We start from the raw sequence: 14,169 nt of genomic DNA, 5'->3' as shown, positions 1-14,169 counted from the left end.
GGAGGAGGAACGTGGCGCTGTGCAAGATGGGGGCCGGGGCTGGCGCAGGCGGTCTCGGCTTGCCGGGCATCCTCCCCTGTGCGGCCAGAGCACGTGATCTGCCCTACAGCTGTGGCGGCCTGTTGCGGCTCCTCGGGGAGCTGTCCGAGTCCTCTGCAGAGGGATGGAGTGAACCTGTCCCTTCTCCGTGAAGGACGTCCTGCCACAGAAGGGAGCTTCTCTTCCCCCACCAGCTTCTCGATCTGGTTGCTGCAGCTCTGGTCTGCAGCTCAGACGCCCGGCTCTGCGTGCTCCAGAATGCACAGGAACAGCAGAGAGGGGAGACGCACGCATCTGCGACATCATTAGCTACCAGCAGCCTCACAGGCAACGAGCTGCGGGGTCAACCAGGCTCAGAGAAAGCCTGTGGAGCGCCGGCGAGCGTTCCGCTGGCTTGCCTCGCTGCAACAATTTATGTCCCAGCAAAACGGGGCCACAAGTCAGGGAAATACCAGAAATGCTGAAAGAACTGGCACATTTGCCAGATGGTTCCCGGGGCACGGTTGTATCTGCAGAGGGACGTCTGCAGGGGAGGTTCTTTCCTCCCAGAGCCAAGGCGCTGGCTGATGGCTCATTCATTATCCCGGGGCTCGCCCGCAGGAGAGCGGTGGTTGGAGCACACCCACGCTCGTCCTCTCCCTTCCCAGAACCCGGAAACCGTGCTTGCCTGCAGCCGGAGTGGCATTCGGGGTTGGGACGCTCCAAACACTCCCAGCCATGCCTTCCTCAGACACCTGCCACCTGTATCCTCTTTCCCGACTCGCACCAGCCGGTCCACCCTCCCGACTGCCAGCTGTCCTTCTCTCGGCCTAATGTAACTGGCCCGACTGAGCGAACGACACAGCTTGGGCTCCGACGATACGCGTTCGGGGCTGAACTGTGAGCCAGTAGGGACAAGGCTGGGAGGAGGTAAGTGGGTTCGAAAAGAGGAATAACTGGAAGGGCGTTTAAAATTATTTGCTGCATTAGCACAAGAATTTTCAAGAACTCGTTGCTTTTGTCCTGATAATGTATGTGCCTGCCTTTGTCTTCTCCCACTAAACTACGCATTTTGAGCAGTAGGGACTCTGCCTGTCTTGGCTCTGCTACATAGTCTGGGTGGATTGGTGGTCACAGCCTGAATCGTGCCAATGCCCTCCCAAAAGCTCTGGCCATGGGGGAGGCGGGGCGAGAGCGAGCAGGCAGTCCACACAAAGGCATCACTACAAGCAGAGTCCCAGTGACGCCCTGTCACCGGTGGTCGGTGACCTCCTGCATAAGGGCAGCGTCACAGCAGCACGGATAGGCTTTGTGTCGAGACAGCCGCGTTGGCTGAGAGGGTGCCCACTTGTTAGGAGACCTATAACCATTTGTCCACTTACTGTAACCTCTGTGTCATATCATGACCTCCTCGAGGACAGGATGCCTCTGTCCCCACCGCACTGTCTCCGCATCCTAGTACCTGCTGTCAAACGTGCACGTTCATTCCTATAGACCTCCATGTGCATCTGGCAGGAGAGCCTTCCGCAAGTTGGTTGTCCTCAATGAGCCTCAGTTTCCTTGTATTTAAACGAGGCTGATGTTACCCATCTTGCAAGGATGCAGATAAAAGGATGGGACAGTGCCTACCACAGACTAGTCCCAGCAAGCTTCAGTTCTCCCTTCCTTCCCCCTCAGGATTCTCAATACATGGTGTTGAATAAATGAATAAATTACTTCCGAGATGAATACACTTTGGCATCTTTCTTGGATACATTCACATTCCCCAAAGCCCATGTACTGCAGTTAAAAAAAAAAAATCCAATGATGAAACCAAATTTGTTGTTTATAGCAGGAAGCAACCACCCTATGGAGGGCCAAAATGGTTTCCAGCAGATGCAGAAGTACCTCTGGTTGTTGTTTTCTAAAGGGAAATGCAAAGAAACTACCTCTGGGAAACAATGCCACAGGACGTTGTGTTTGACCTCTTTTATCTCCTTGACACAGGACGCACACAGTTGGCGCCTAATAAATGCACACTAAAGGCTTTGCCTCTTGGGAGGTGCTGGAATAGCAACCCTGGCTGGGAGCCATGAGAAGTCCTGGAGCCACAGTGTCCTCTAGTGGGGAAGCACAGCCACAGCACCCCACAGAGCTGACCAAGACACACAGTGCCCCTGGCTGGACAGGTTCCCTAAAGTGACCAGGGCTACTAGTCCCATGGTGCAGCCACCAGAGCAGACTTCCAGGGCTGTTTTCAAGACTGGAGAATAACAAAGAAAAAAACCCATACACGTTCCAGGAAATGTTTTCCTGCATGTATTACCCAGCCATTGTAGCCACAGTTGTCCCTTAAAATTTATTAAGGGGTCTAGGCAATGATTCCAGGCTCCTAACATCACAACAAGAAACCAGGCATTTGCTGCCTGTGATGGAAGTGCACAGCACCACCTATGAAGTAGTTTTGCTGCAGAATTAAACCTGAATCTGATCAAGTCTCTAGATGCAACTACCAATTCTCAGGAAATAAATTGGTAGTTCATGAATAAATAATGTGCTGTGTGGGATTTGTTCAAAATAACTCCAGAGGCTGGGCATGGTGGCTCACGCCTGTAATCCTAGTATTCTAGGAGGCAGAGTACTCTGCCAGTACTCTGAGGCAGGAGGATCACTTGAGCCCAGCAGTTTGAGGTTGCTGTGAGCTATGATGACACCACTGCACTCTAGACCAGGCAACAGGGCGAGACTGTCCCCAAAACAATAATAATAATTCCAGAATACACTGGGAGAACAGATGAAACAAGACTGGTCATGTTGTTGAAACTGGGTGATAGGTACGTGAGAGTTCATTTTCTGGTTTGCTTTACTTTTTTTTTTTGAGACAGAGTCTCACTTTATTGCCCAGGCTAGAATGAGTGCCGTGGCGTCAGCCTAGCTCACAGCAACCTCAAACTCCTGGGCTCAAGCGATCCTGCTGCCTCAGCCTCCCGAGTAGCTGGGACTACAGGCATGCGCCACCATGCCCGGCTAATTTTTTCTATATATATTAGTTGGCCAATTACTATCTTTCTATTTATAGTAGAGACGGGGGTCTCGCTCTTGCTCAGGCTGGTTTCGAACTCCTGACCTCGAGGAATCCGCCCGCCTCAGCCTCCCAGAGTGCTAGGATTATAGGCATGAGCCACCTCGCCCGGCCTACTTTTGTTTTTATTTGAAAATTTTCATAACTAAATGTAAAACAAAATATTCCTACTAAAAAAATTTCTATTTAATTCTCCTCGAGAGAGCCCGTCGGCGCCTCCTTTAAAAGCTTTATTCTGCTGCCTCAGAGCAAACCGAAGCCCACTATTGGACAACTTCTGCAGGCGGGGGTGTTATCGATTGCTTTCACCTGGCACACCTGAGCAGCATGGTCAGAATCAGGTGAGCCGCCAGGCTTTACAACTGCACCATTTGAAAGAGCTCCTGTTCTTTCATTTGCTTCTGGACGAAAGGGTGGGAAGAGGCCAAGAACCAGTGGGCAGATCTTTTAAGGGCAGCTTTGACAAATGCTCCGACTCAAGGGAGCCAGTTGCTCCTGTGCTCCCTGGCAATTCCCGAATTATCTGTATGACCCTCTCTCCTCAACAATGACTTCTGACCCACAGCTTCCCAACACAATGTGCTGGACATCAGAGCATCAGCAAGGGTACGGCGGATCCAACAGCCCCTGCTGCCTTTGTAGCGCTCATACTCCCCCTTGCCTCCAGCTTACATAAACACAGCTGTATCAGCAGCGCCAGCTGCCAACTCTCCTAGAAGATATTCGGCACTTTTCCTATCCTGGCTAAAAATAAGTCCCAGGCTCTCCTGGGCATCTGCAGGAGGTGTGCTCACTCTGTCGTGCTGGAGTTTCCTTAGGGTACTGTAAGTCAGGGACGTGGAACTGCTTATACCAAGTTCATGGCAGGAGCTCTGCTCCTTCCCTTGGGAAATGGTCACAAGCAAAGTCAAAGCTGAAAAGAGCCCTTCTGTCTGTCCCTAAAGGACTTCACTGACCGGGTACTGACCTCGAACATGGCATCTGCAGACAGAGGGCATGGGTTCAAGTCCCAGTCCTGCTACTTAGCTGGGTCTGTAACAGGTTACTCAAACTCCTTTAGCCTTGGTTCTGTTATATTTATAACAGGGATGATGGTAACATGTATACATCTTGGTTATGAGAATTAAATGACATGTAAAAAAAGGCTTTGGAAACAGCTCTATAAATGTGCTAATACTTTTTCCTTCTTATTACACTCTCCCGCCCACTCCCTTGTACCAACAGGCTCTCATTTATGCATTCGCTCAACAAATATCTGAGACATTATAAGAAAAGAAAACCACAGACCAATACCCTTCATGAACATAGATTCAAAACAGTCTTTAAAATTTAGCAAATCAACTCCAAAATATGTGAAAAGGATAATAGATCATGACCAAGTGGGGTTAATCCCAGGAATGGAAAGTTGCTTTAACATTTGAAAATCAATATTATTTACCATATTGACAAACTGAAAAAGAAAAAACCAATAGATGCAGAAAATCAAATGACAGAATTCAACATCTGTTTAGGATAAAAACTCTCAGGTGGCTGCTGTGCTGAGAACAGCCTGAAGGCAGGCAAAGGAGAAAGCAGGGAGACCAGTGAGAAGGCTTTCACAATAATTCCAGTTAGAGAAGGCCGGGCACAGTGGCTCGCGCCTGTAATCCTAGCACTCCTGGAGCCAGAGGCAGGAGGATCGCTTGAGCTGAGGACTTCGAGACCAGCCTGAGCAAGAGCAAGTCCCCTTATCTCTAATAAAAATAGAAAAAAAATTAGCTGGGCAACTAAAAATAGAAACAAACAAACAAAAAAATTAGCCGAGTGTGGTGGCGCGTACCTGTAGTCCCAGCTACTCAGGAGGCCGAGGCAGGAGGATCGCCTGAGCCCAGGAGTTTGAGGTTGCTGTGAGCTAGGCTGACACCGTGGCACTCTAGCCCGGGCAACAGAGTGAGACTCTGTCTCAAAAAAACAAATTCCAGCTAGAGAAAGACCAGGGTGATGATAATTTCATCATAACGGTGGTAAGAAGTGGTTACTCTCTGATTATTCTGAAGGTAAGCTCAACAGGATTTGCTAATAGAATGGCTACAGGGAGTGAGACAAAGAAAGTAACCCATAAGGATGATTCTGATATATCTGGCCTGAGCAACTGGAAAGGTAAAGTTGTGGTTAATAATGGTGAAGGAGAGGTGGGAGCAGCAGGTTTTGGTAGGACAGATCGAAAGTTTTATTCTGAACATACTAAGTTTGAGATTTACCTCCAGCATCCAGGCGAAGAAGGCTGGTAGGCACCGGACATACAAATCCGAAGATAAAGAGAGAGCTCATATTTGGGCTCTACATTTGGGAGTCTCCAGCATACAGTTGCTGTTTAAATGCAGGAAAGCAAGGAAATCACCAAGAGTCTGAGAAAAGATGGAAAAAAGGTGTCAAGGACTCATCCCTGGTGGGGCTCCGTCGTTAAGAGATCCGACAGAGCGGAGAATCCAGCAAAGGAGACAGGGAAACAGTGGCCAGTGAGGCAGAAAAAGAAAACCAGGAGGTTGTGGAAGCCAAGAGAACACAGTGCTCCAAGAAGGAATAAAATGTTGTGTCAAGTGCTGCTACTGCTGCTGCTGCATGTAAGATAGTGTCTTGGGACTGACCATTGAATTTGGCAATGAGCAGGACTTCAGAGAGCTTGACAAGAGCAGTGTCAGCACAGTAGTGGAGGCAAAAAGCTGACTGCAGAGGGTGCAAGACAGAATAGGAACATCCATCCTTGGCAAACTCTTCCAAAAAATAGAAGAGGAGGGAACACTTCCCAACCCATTCCATGAGGCTAGTATTACAATGAAAAGTATTAATGTTACTCTGATAACAAAACTAGGTGAAGACATTACAAGAAAACTACAGGACAATATCCCTTCTGCTACAGAGGCACACATCGTCAATCAAATACTAGCAAATTGAATCTAGCAACACATAAAAAGAATTCTATATCATGGGACCAAATGGGATTTTCCCAGAAATGCAAGGTTGGTTCAATAAACAAAAAGGAAGGCAATACATCATATGAATGGAATAAAAGCAAAAACCAAGATCATTTCAGTAAACACAGAAAAAGCACTTGACAAAATCCAACATATTTTTGTGATAAAGATACTCAACAAACTAGGAATAGAAGGGAATTTGCTTAATCTGATAAAAGACATCTATGAAAAACCCAAAGCTAATATCATATTAATTCTGCAAAGATTGGCCGGGCTCGGTGGCTCACGCCTGTAATCCTAGTACTCTGGGAGGCCGAGGCGGTTGGATTGCTTGAGATCAGGAGTTCAAAACCACCCCGAGCAGGAGTGAGACCCCATCTCTACTATAATAGAAAGAAATTAATTGGCCAACTAATATATACATAGAAAAAATTAGCCGGGCATGGTGGCGCATGCCTGTAGTCCTAGCTACTCGGGAGGCTGAGGCAGTAGGATTGCTTGAGCCCAGGAGTTCGAGGTTGCTGTGAGCTAGGCTGACGCCATGGCACTCACTATAGTCTGGGCAACAAAGTGAGACTCTGTCTCAAAAAAAAAAGAAAAGAAAAAATTCTGCACAGATTGAGTTTTCCCCCTGAGATCAGGAATCAAACAAGGATGTCTGCTTTCATCACTTTTTTTTTTAAGACAAGGTCTTACTCTATCACCCCAGCTACAGTGCAGTGGCATCATTACAGCTCACTGCAGCCTCAAACTCCTGGGCTCAAGCAATCCTTCTGCCTCAGCCTCCCGAGTAGCTAGGACTACAGGCATGCGCCACCATGCCTGGCTAATTTTTTTTCCTACATATTTTTAGTTGTCCAGCTAGTTTGTTTCTATATATTTTTTAGTAGAGACAGGGTCTCGTTCTTGCTCAGGCTGGTCTCGAACTCTGGAGCTCAAACAATCCACCTGCCTCGCCCTCCCAGAGTGCTAGGATTACAGGCATGAGCTACTGTGACCGGCCGAAAATATGGTTTTGATTCTCATTTTTTTTTTCTTTTCTTTTTTTTTTTTTGTTTTATTTTTCTCTGCCGTGTTCACCATGATTGATTCTCATTTTAATGGTTAGTGATGTTGAGCATGTTTTTCATACCTACTAGGTTGGACAATAATAAGTGTTGACAGTGGGAAAGGATGGTGGGAATGTCAATCTTGCAGTCACTTTGGAAAACAGTTTGACAGTTACTCAAGATGTTAAACTTGAGTTACCACTTGACCTAGCAACTCCACTCCTAGGTACATACATACGCAAGAAAATTGAAAATACATGCCCATACAAAAGCTTGTATACATGTTTGTAGTAGCATTACTGACACTAATCAAAAAGATGGAAATAACCCAAATATCCATAAATTGATGAATGGATAAACAAAATACAGTTCTCTCTTGCAATAGAATAGAATTCAGCCATAAAAAGGAATGAAGTATTGATACATGCCATAACATAGATGAACTCTGAAAACATTATACTGTGTGAAAGAAGCCAGTCACAAAAGGCCACCTACTGTGTGATTACATGTGCATGAAATGTCCATAAGGGGAGAATCCATAGAGACAGAAAGTGGATTAGTGGTTGTCAGGGGTGGGAAGAAGGGGGAATTGGGGAGTGGCTGCTCTTGAGTATAGAGTTTCTTTTTGGAGTGATGGAATGTTCTGGAATCAGGTAGTGGTGATGGTCACACAGTTTGTGAATCTACCAAAAGCCACCAAACCGTGCACTTTAAAAGAGTGAATTTGATGGCGTATGAGCTCTCTCTCAGGTTTTGAAAGGAGACACAGTAAGAGGGCACTGGAGAAACTCTTTCAAGCAATGTTGTTGTAAAGGGAACAGACAAGCCAGGGGTGGGGAACCCACCCCAACAAGACGATTTTTCCAGATGGAAGAAATAATAATATATTCTTTTGTTAACAGAAAGATCTAGGAGGGAGAGGGAAACAATGGAAGATGCAGGAAAGACAGGGAGACTCGCTGGAGGATGTAGACAACAGGGGCCAGAATCTACTGCTCTCAAGCAAGGGAGCTGCCTGTGGACAGCGTATCTGTAGCAACAGGACAGAAAGCACCACAGACACGTGCAAGTGCAGGCAGGTGGGTATATATGGTATGAGAGCCTGAGGAAATTCTCTTCCAATGCCCTTCTTCAGAGAGCTCGGTCTGTTTTCCTTGAACATCTTGCTTATAGTCTCCTGTCTCAAAATGTGGCTCCAAGGAAAGCAAACTTGCTTCAAAGATAACAAGAAAGCAAACAAATCCCCCCAAATCGTCTCCCCCAATAGCTTTTATTTATTTATTTTTAATTAACTAATTATTTTTTGGAAACAAAGTCTCACTCTGTCACCCGGGGTAGAGTGCAGTGAGGTCATCACTGCAACCTTGAACTCCTGGGCCCAAGCCATCCTCCTGCCTGAGCCTCCCGAGTAGCTGGGACTATAGGTGCACACCACTGCTAATTAGCTACTTAAAAAAATTTTTTTTTTTTGTAGTGACAGGGTCTCTCTATGTTGCTTAGTCTGGTCTTGAACTCTTGGTCTCAAGTGATCCTCCTGCCTCAGCCTCCCAATGTGCTCGGATTACAGACTTGAGCCACCATGCCCGGCCCCTCCTCCCTTTTTTAAGCCACAAATGGTATGCAGACATACCCACTGTTCTGCATCTTGGTGTTTGTTATATGTTTGCTATATGTTCACATAGTCCTTGATACTTCTCCTTTTAAGCTTGATTCCCTTCCACTTAAATGTGGGCTGGACTTAAGAGACTCACTTCTAAAGAACAGAATACTGCAGAAGCAATGACATGTGCCCTCTGAGACGAGTCATAAAAGACAATGCAGCTTCCTTTTTGTTCCCTATCTCTTGGGTCACTTGCTCTGGGGGACGGCCAGCTGCCACATCATTCAAGCAGCCCTGTGGAGAGAGGCCCATGGGGTGAGGAACTGAGGCCTCTTGCCAACAACCATGAGAGTGCGCCATCTTGGAAATGGATCCTCCTATCCACTCAAGTTTGACTGCAACCTAATTAGAGACCTGGGGCCAGAACCACCCAGCTAGCCTGCTCCCAAATTCCTGACCCACAGGCTGGGCACGGTGGCTCACGCCTGTAATCCTAGCACTCTGGGAGACCAAGGTAGGAGGAGCTCAAGGTCAGGAGTTCAAAACCAGCTTGAGCAAGAGCGAGACTGCATCTCTACTAAAAATAGAAAGAAATTAATTGGCCAACTAAAAATATATAGAAAAAAATTAGCCGGGCATGGTGGCACATGCCTGTATTCCCAGCTACTCGGGAGGCTGAGGCAGCAGGATTGCTTGAGCCCAGGAGTTCGAGGTTGCTGTGAGCTAGGCTGATGCCACGGCATTCTAGCCTGGGCAACAGAGTGAGACTCTGTCTCAAAAAAAAAAAAAATTCCTGACCCACAGAGACTGTGAGATGACAAATGTTTATTTTAAGCTGCCATGTTTTGGGGTAATTTGTTATGCAGCAAGAGATAACTAATACACGTTTCAGATGAATGTGTCCTGTCTCCTCCATCATCCCATTTCAATATGAAAATCTCTTTGCCAGCCATAAGGTGTGTCATGAGTATAAAGTATAATGCTTTCTTGTCCCATTTTCTCTCTCTGGGTCTCTGACGGTGATCAGCACATACCTCTGGCTTTGTTCAAACCTCTTGCTCTGCAGTGAGACAGTGTAGCATGTGGCTCTTTGAACCGACTTTGTGCTGACCCATCTCATGTGTTCTTGGCTGATGATTTCCCCCAGAGAAGTTGGTATTTTCATCAGGACTTCCACCCGCCATTCTCTGGGGTCCGCGTCAGAGCCGTGTAATATGAAGTCTTTGAAATGCTAGGAAAGTGAAGTCAGCTAAGAAACAAATCTGCTCTCTGGGCCTTTCCTGTCTCTCTGCTCCGGATCTGGGTGCCTCCCTGCAGTGTGGAGAGGACCTGTCAACTGTACTCTGAAGATAAAGATTCAAAAAAAAAAAAAAGAATCTCATCTTTTCCCTGGAGTGGGAAGGCAGCTAATAGCATTCAGATATTTTGAGATGAAACTGTTACCATGGGAATGTTTCCATATCGCTCCCTTAATAATGATGGGTAGAAACAATGAACAGCACAGCTCTCGGAATTCTAGAAATAAAGGAAACAAGGCAAGGAAAATGAAAGCTGGAAAAACAGGTCCCAGAGAAAGGATTGATGAGTTCAGTGAAAACCCTGCCCTGGCTGCATTCCAGATGAATGGGGGGAGTTCCCAGGGCAGCAGTTTTTCTAGAAGGGTCAAGATTCCCGTATAGGCTAGAGATTGGTGATCCTGGGGTGGGTAGTGGGTGACTCTTCAGAGTGGCTGGTAAGCTCCTCCTGGGGCTTGGTGTCTGGGGTGGAGAGTGGGGGAAGAAAACTGGAGATGAAACAAACCCAGATGCTTCTAAATACTTCTCCATCTTTGTCCTGGTAAGAGGTCAGAGTGCTTGAGGTTCTCTCCCCGCCAGGGCCTCAGAACGTGCCCTGAAATTAGAAGCATGCTGGCACCCACATTCACCTCAGCATTTCCTGTCCTGTCCGGTCCTCTGCAAAAGGCAAAAGCTCAGGAATAATTTCTTCTTCTTCTTTTTTTTTTTTTGAGACAGAGTCTCACTCTGTTGCCTGGGCTAGAGTGCCGTGGCATCAGCCTAGCACACAGCAACTTCAAACTCCTGGGCTCAGGCCATCCTCCTGCCTCAGCCTCCCGAGTAGGTGGGACTACAGGCATGCGCCACCATGCCCGGCTAATTATTTCTATATATTTTTAGTTGGACAATTAATTTGTTTCTATATTTAGTAGAGACGGGGGTCTCGCCCTTGCTCAGGCTGGTTTCGAACTCCTGACCTTGAGCGATCCTCCAACCTCGGCCTCCCAGAGTGTTAGCATTACAGGCGTGAGCCACCGCACCCGGCCAGGAATCATTTCTTTAACCAAGAAGGGACCTTCCCCTCCGCACACTGCTGGAAGCATTGCAGGGTCCCCACAGGTCACTGTCAGCTGAGCTCCTGTTTCTCCAGGACCTTGAGAAATCAAAGGACAGATGACTCATTGATGAGCAAAATAAATTTTTTCTTGTGACAGGCATTTTACCCTTGTCTGCCATAGCCCTATACCCTCTCTCAGAAGGATTTGTTACCTTTTTTGTCGTTTCTACTTTTTGAGAAGGGGCACCCTAATAAAGCCATTACACCTACAAATCCGATGGGAATCCTATCCACTAGCTGGGATTTTAAGAACTCATATTGGTAAGAGGGGCAGGATATGCAGATTGGGTGTCCTCTTATTATAAGCACCCCTTAAATAGCACAGAAAGAGGAAAGTAGTGGATACTACTCCACCAAGTACTCCTACACACCATGAACTGACCTAAGGTGAGAACTGCCTGCTCACCGAAATCCTTATCTGTCAATTCCCCAACCCCATCCCCTGACCTAAATTTGCTTGGAGTGTCAGAATCTAGGGATTTCCTTTTTGTTCTTGGGATTTTTTATTTTTTTGAGACAGAGTCTCGCTTTGTTGCCCAGGCTAGAGTGAGTGCCATGGCGTCAGCCTAGCTCACAGTAACCTCAATCTCCTGGGCTCAAGCGATCCTGCTGCCTCAGCCTCCCGAGTAGGTGGGACTACAGGCATGTGCCACCATGCCTGGCTAATTTTTTCTCTATATATGTTAGTTGGCCAATTAATTTCTTTCTATTTATAGTAGAGACGGGGTCTTGCTCTTGCTCAGGCTGGTTTCGAACTCCTGACCTCGAGCAATCCGCCCACCTTGGCCTCCCAGAGTGCTAGGATTACAGGCGTGAGCCACCACACCCGGACTATTCTTGGGATCTTTACTTAAAATACAATGTAAGTGGAGCTTGAACTGTTCCTTGGAGGTAGTAGCTGAAAAACAATCCTTATAGGAATGCAGCTTAAGGACCAGAAACCATATTGAGTTGGGTAAAAAACAAAACAAAAAACAGGACTGAGTGTCTTCTTTCTCTAAACAAGCACCTATGGCTTTGGCACCATGGCTCACACCTGTAATCCCAGCACTTTGGGAGGCCAAGGCAGGAGGATTGTTTGAGCCCAGGAGTTCTGAGACCAGCTGAGGCAACATAATGAGACCCTGTGTCTACAAAAATATTTTTAAAATTATCTGAGTGTGGTAGTGCGCGCCTGTAGTCCCAGCTACTCAAGAGCCTGAGGCAGGAGGATCGCTTGAGCCCAGGAGTTCAAGGTTGCAGTGAGCTATGACCTCACCACTATACTCTAGCCTCAGCAATGGAGGGAGACCCAATCTCTAAAAAAACATTTAAAAAGAACCTAGTGCCAACTAATATATATATATATAAAAAATTAGCCGGGCATGGTGGCGCATGCCTGTAGTCCCAGCTACTTGGGAGGCTGAGGCAGGAGGATTGCTTGAGCCCAGGAGATTGAGGTTGCTGTGAGCTAGGCTGACGCCACGGCACTCACTCTAGCCTGGGCAACAAAGCGACACTTTGTCTCAAAAAAAAAAAAAAAAAAAGGAGTTTGAAAAAGCACCTGGTGAAGCAACACATACAGTCCTGTCTCTTACACCCTCCAGAGTCCACATTTTCTGCTCAAAAATTCATGATCCACAAAGAGAAAATCAGTTTAAAAATCGGATCTAACATAAATACAAGCTCAGCAGAGGGAGTGCAGCAGGGAACTCTAAAGATAGGTGGCTCCACCAGCACAGAGGAACCAGCCAAGCGCCACCCGCCACCCGAGGCAAGCTTTCTTGGCTGACTTCCCAGGTCCCTTGGCTCTGGGATCTCCATAGTCCTGGCTACCTACGGAAGCCTCCCCCTGCAGGTGACAGGCATCTCTTAATTCTTTACTGACTACTGGGCTGGCAGAGCTTCTTCGTTTGGGCTTGAAAGGACATTACTGGCAAACAGTAACTCTCACTCCCAAAATATGAATCCTAAAATGTGGCAGCATCCTGATTGCAATGCAAGATGCCACATCTGCACCTGGCCGGCAACAACAGCTACAATCTGGTACGTGTTTCAGCTGCCACTTACATAGAACAGGTGAGCACAGCTTTTATGCTGCTTGCAATAGACACCTATTCTGTTCCAAGCTCATTATTACACAGTATATTTTTCAAATTCAGTGGTGCTACTTTGACATTTTTTTATGGAAGTACATGTCTTAATTTTTACATACCAAGCTGGGGACAATTCCATCAATGAGGGGACTACTGATCTCTATCACCAGAAGTATGAGGCACACAGGCACCTGAACTCTTTCAGCCCACATGGAACTAACTAACTACTCCTTACATATGAATTGTTCAAGATGCAAGTTCAACACTGCCTCCTCCGTAGAGCTTTCTGGGAGCTCCCCAACTGGGGAAAATCTCCCCTTTGCTCAAATTCCCATTGCACTTGATTTTTGATGTCTACTAGTTCTTCTCATTTTTCTATCTGTAGTGGATACTTATATCTTCCTACTCTATTGGGAGATCCTTGAATCAAGCACCTCCCCCATAACTATTTCATTTTTATTTCCCACAACACACAACCCAGCACCTTACACAAAGGAGGCTCCAAATACATGTCCAAGCAGTGTGGAATCCCTCCAGATTAACTAAGGGTAGCAATAGGAGGGAAATCATTGAGTCTGGGCCAAGAAGCCTGGTTGACCAGATGACTTGAAGAAAAGCTCAGCCCCCAATTCTGAGGCCTATGACCATTGGATCTGAATTACCAAGTTCCTGTGATTCTGCAGTCAATTTCACTGTGGGCCATCCCCACAGTGCAGGTGCCGAAGCCATCTCTGCAGGAAATGTTTTGGTTTTTCTTTAGTTTTATTTCCTCAGTCAGTCCAATAAGCTGTACTGACTTCCACAGAGTTTTAAGGCAAATAGCCTGAAGTTCATTTATTTGTCCATTTATTCAACAATATTTATTGAGCATGAACTATATACCAAGGATTACTGTAGGCCCTGAATATAAAGTGGTGATTGAGACAGACAAGGACCTACTCTTACAGAGCTTACGTTCAAGCAGTGGGAAGGGACACCCAACAAATGAAGGAACACACATGAAAAAGGAAGGAAGGAAGGA

This window comes from Microcebus murinus, chromosome 18 (genome assembly GCF_040939455.1).
Source record: "Microcebus murinus isolate Inina chromosome 18, M.murinus_Inina_mat1.0, whole genome shotgun sequence".
NCBI classification, from domain to species: Eukaryota; Metazoa; Chordata; class Mammalia; order Primates; family Cheirogaleidae; genus Microcebus; species Microcebus murinus.
The sequence above is the reverse complement of the archived record's forward strand: the minus strand, read 5'-3'. Positions refer to the sequence as shown.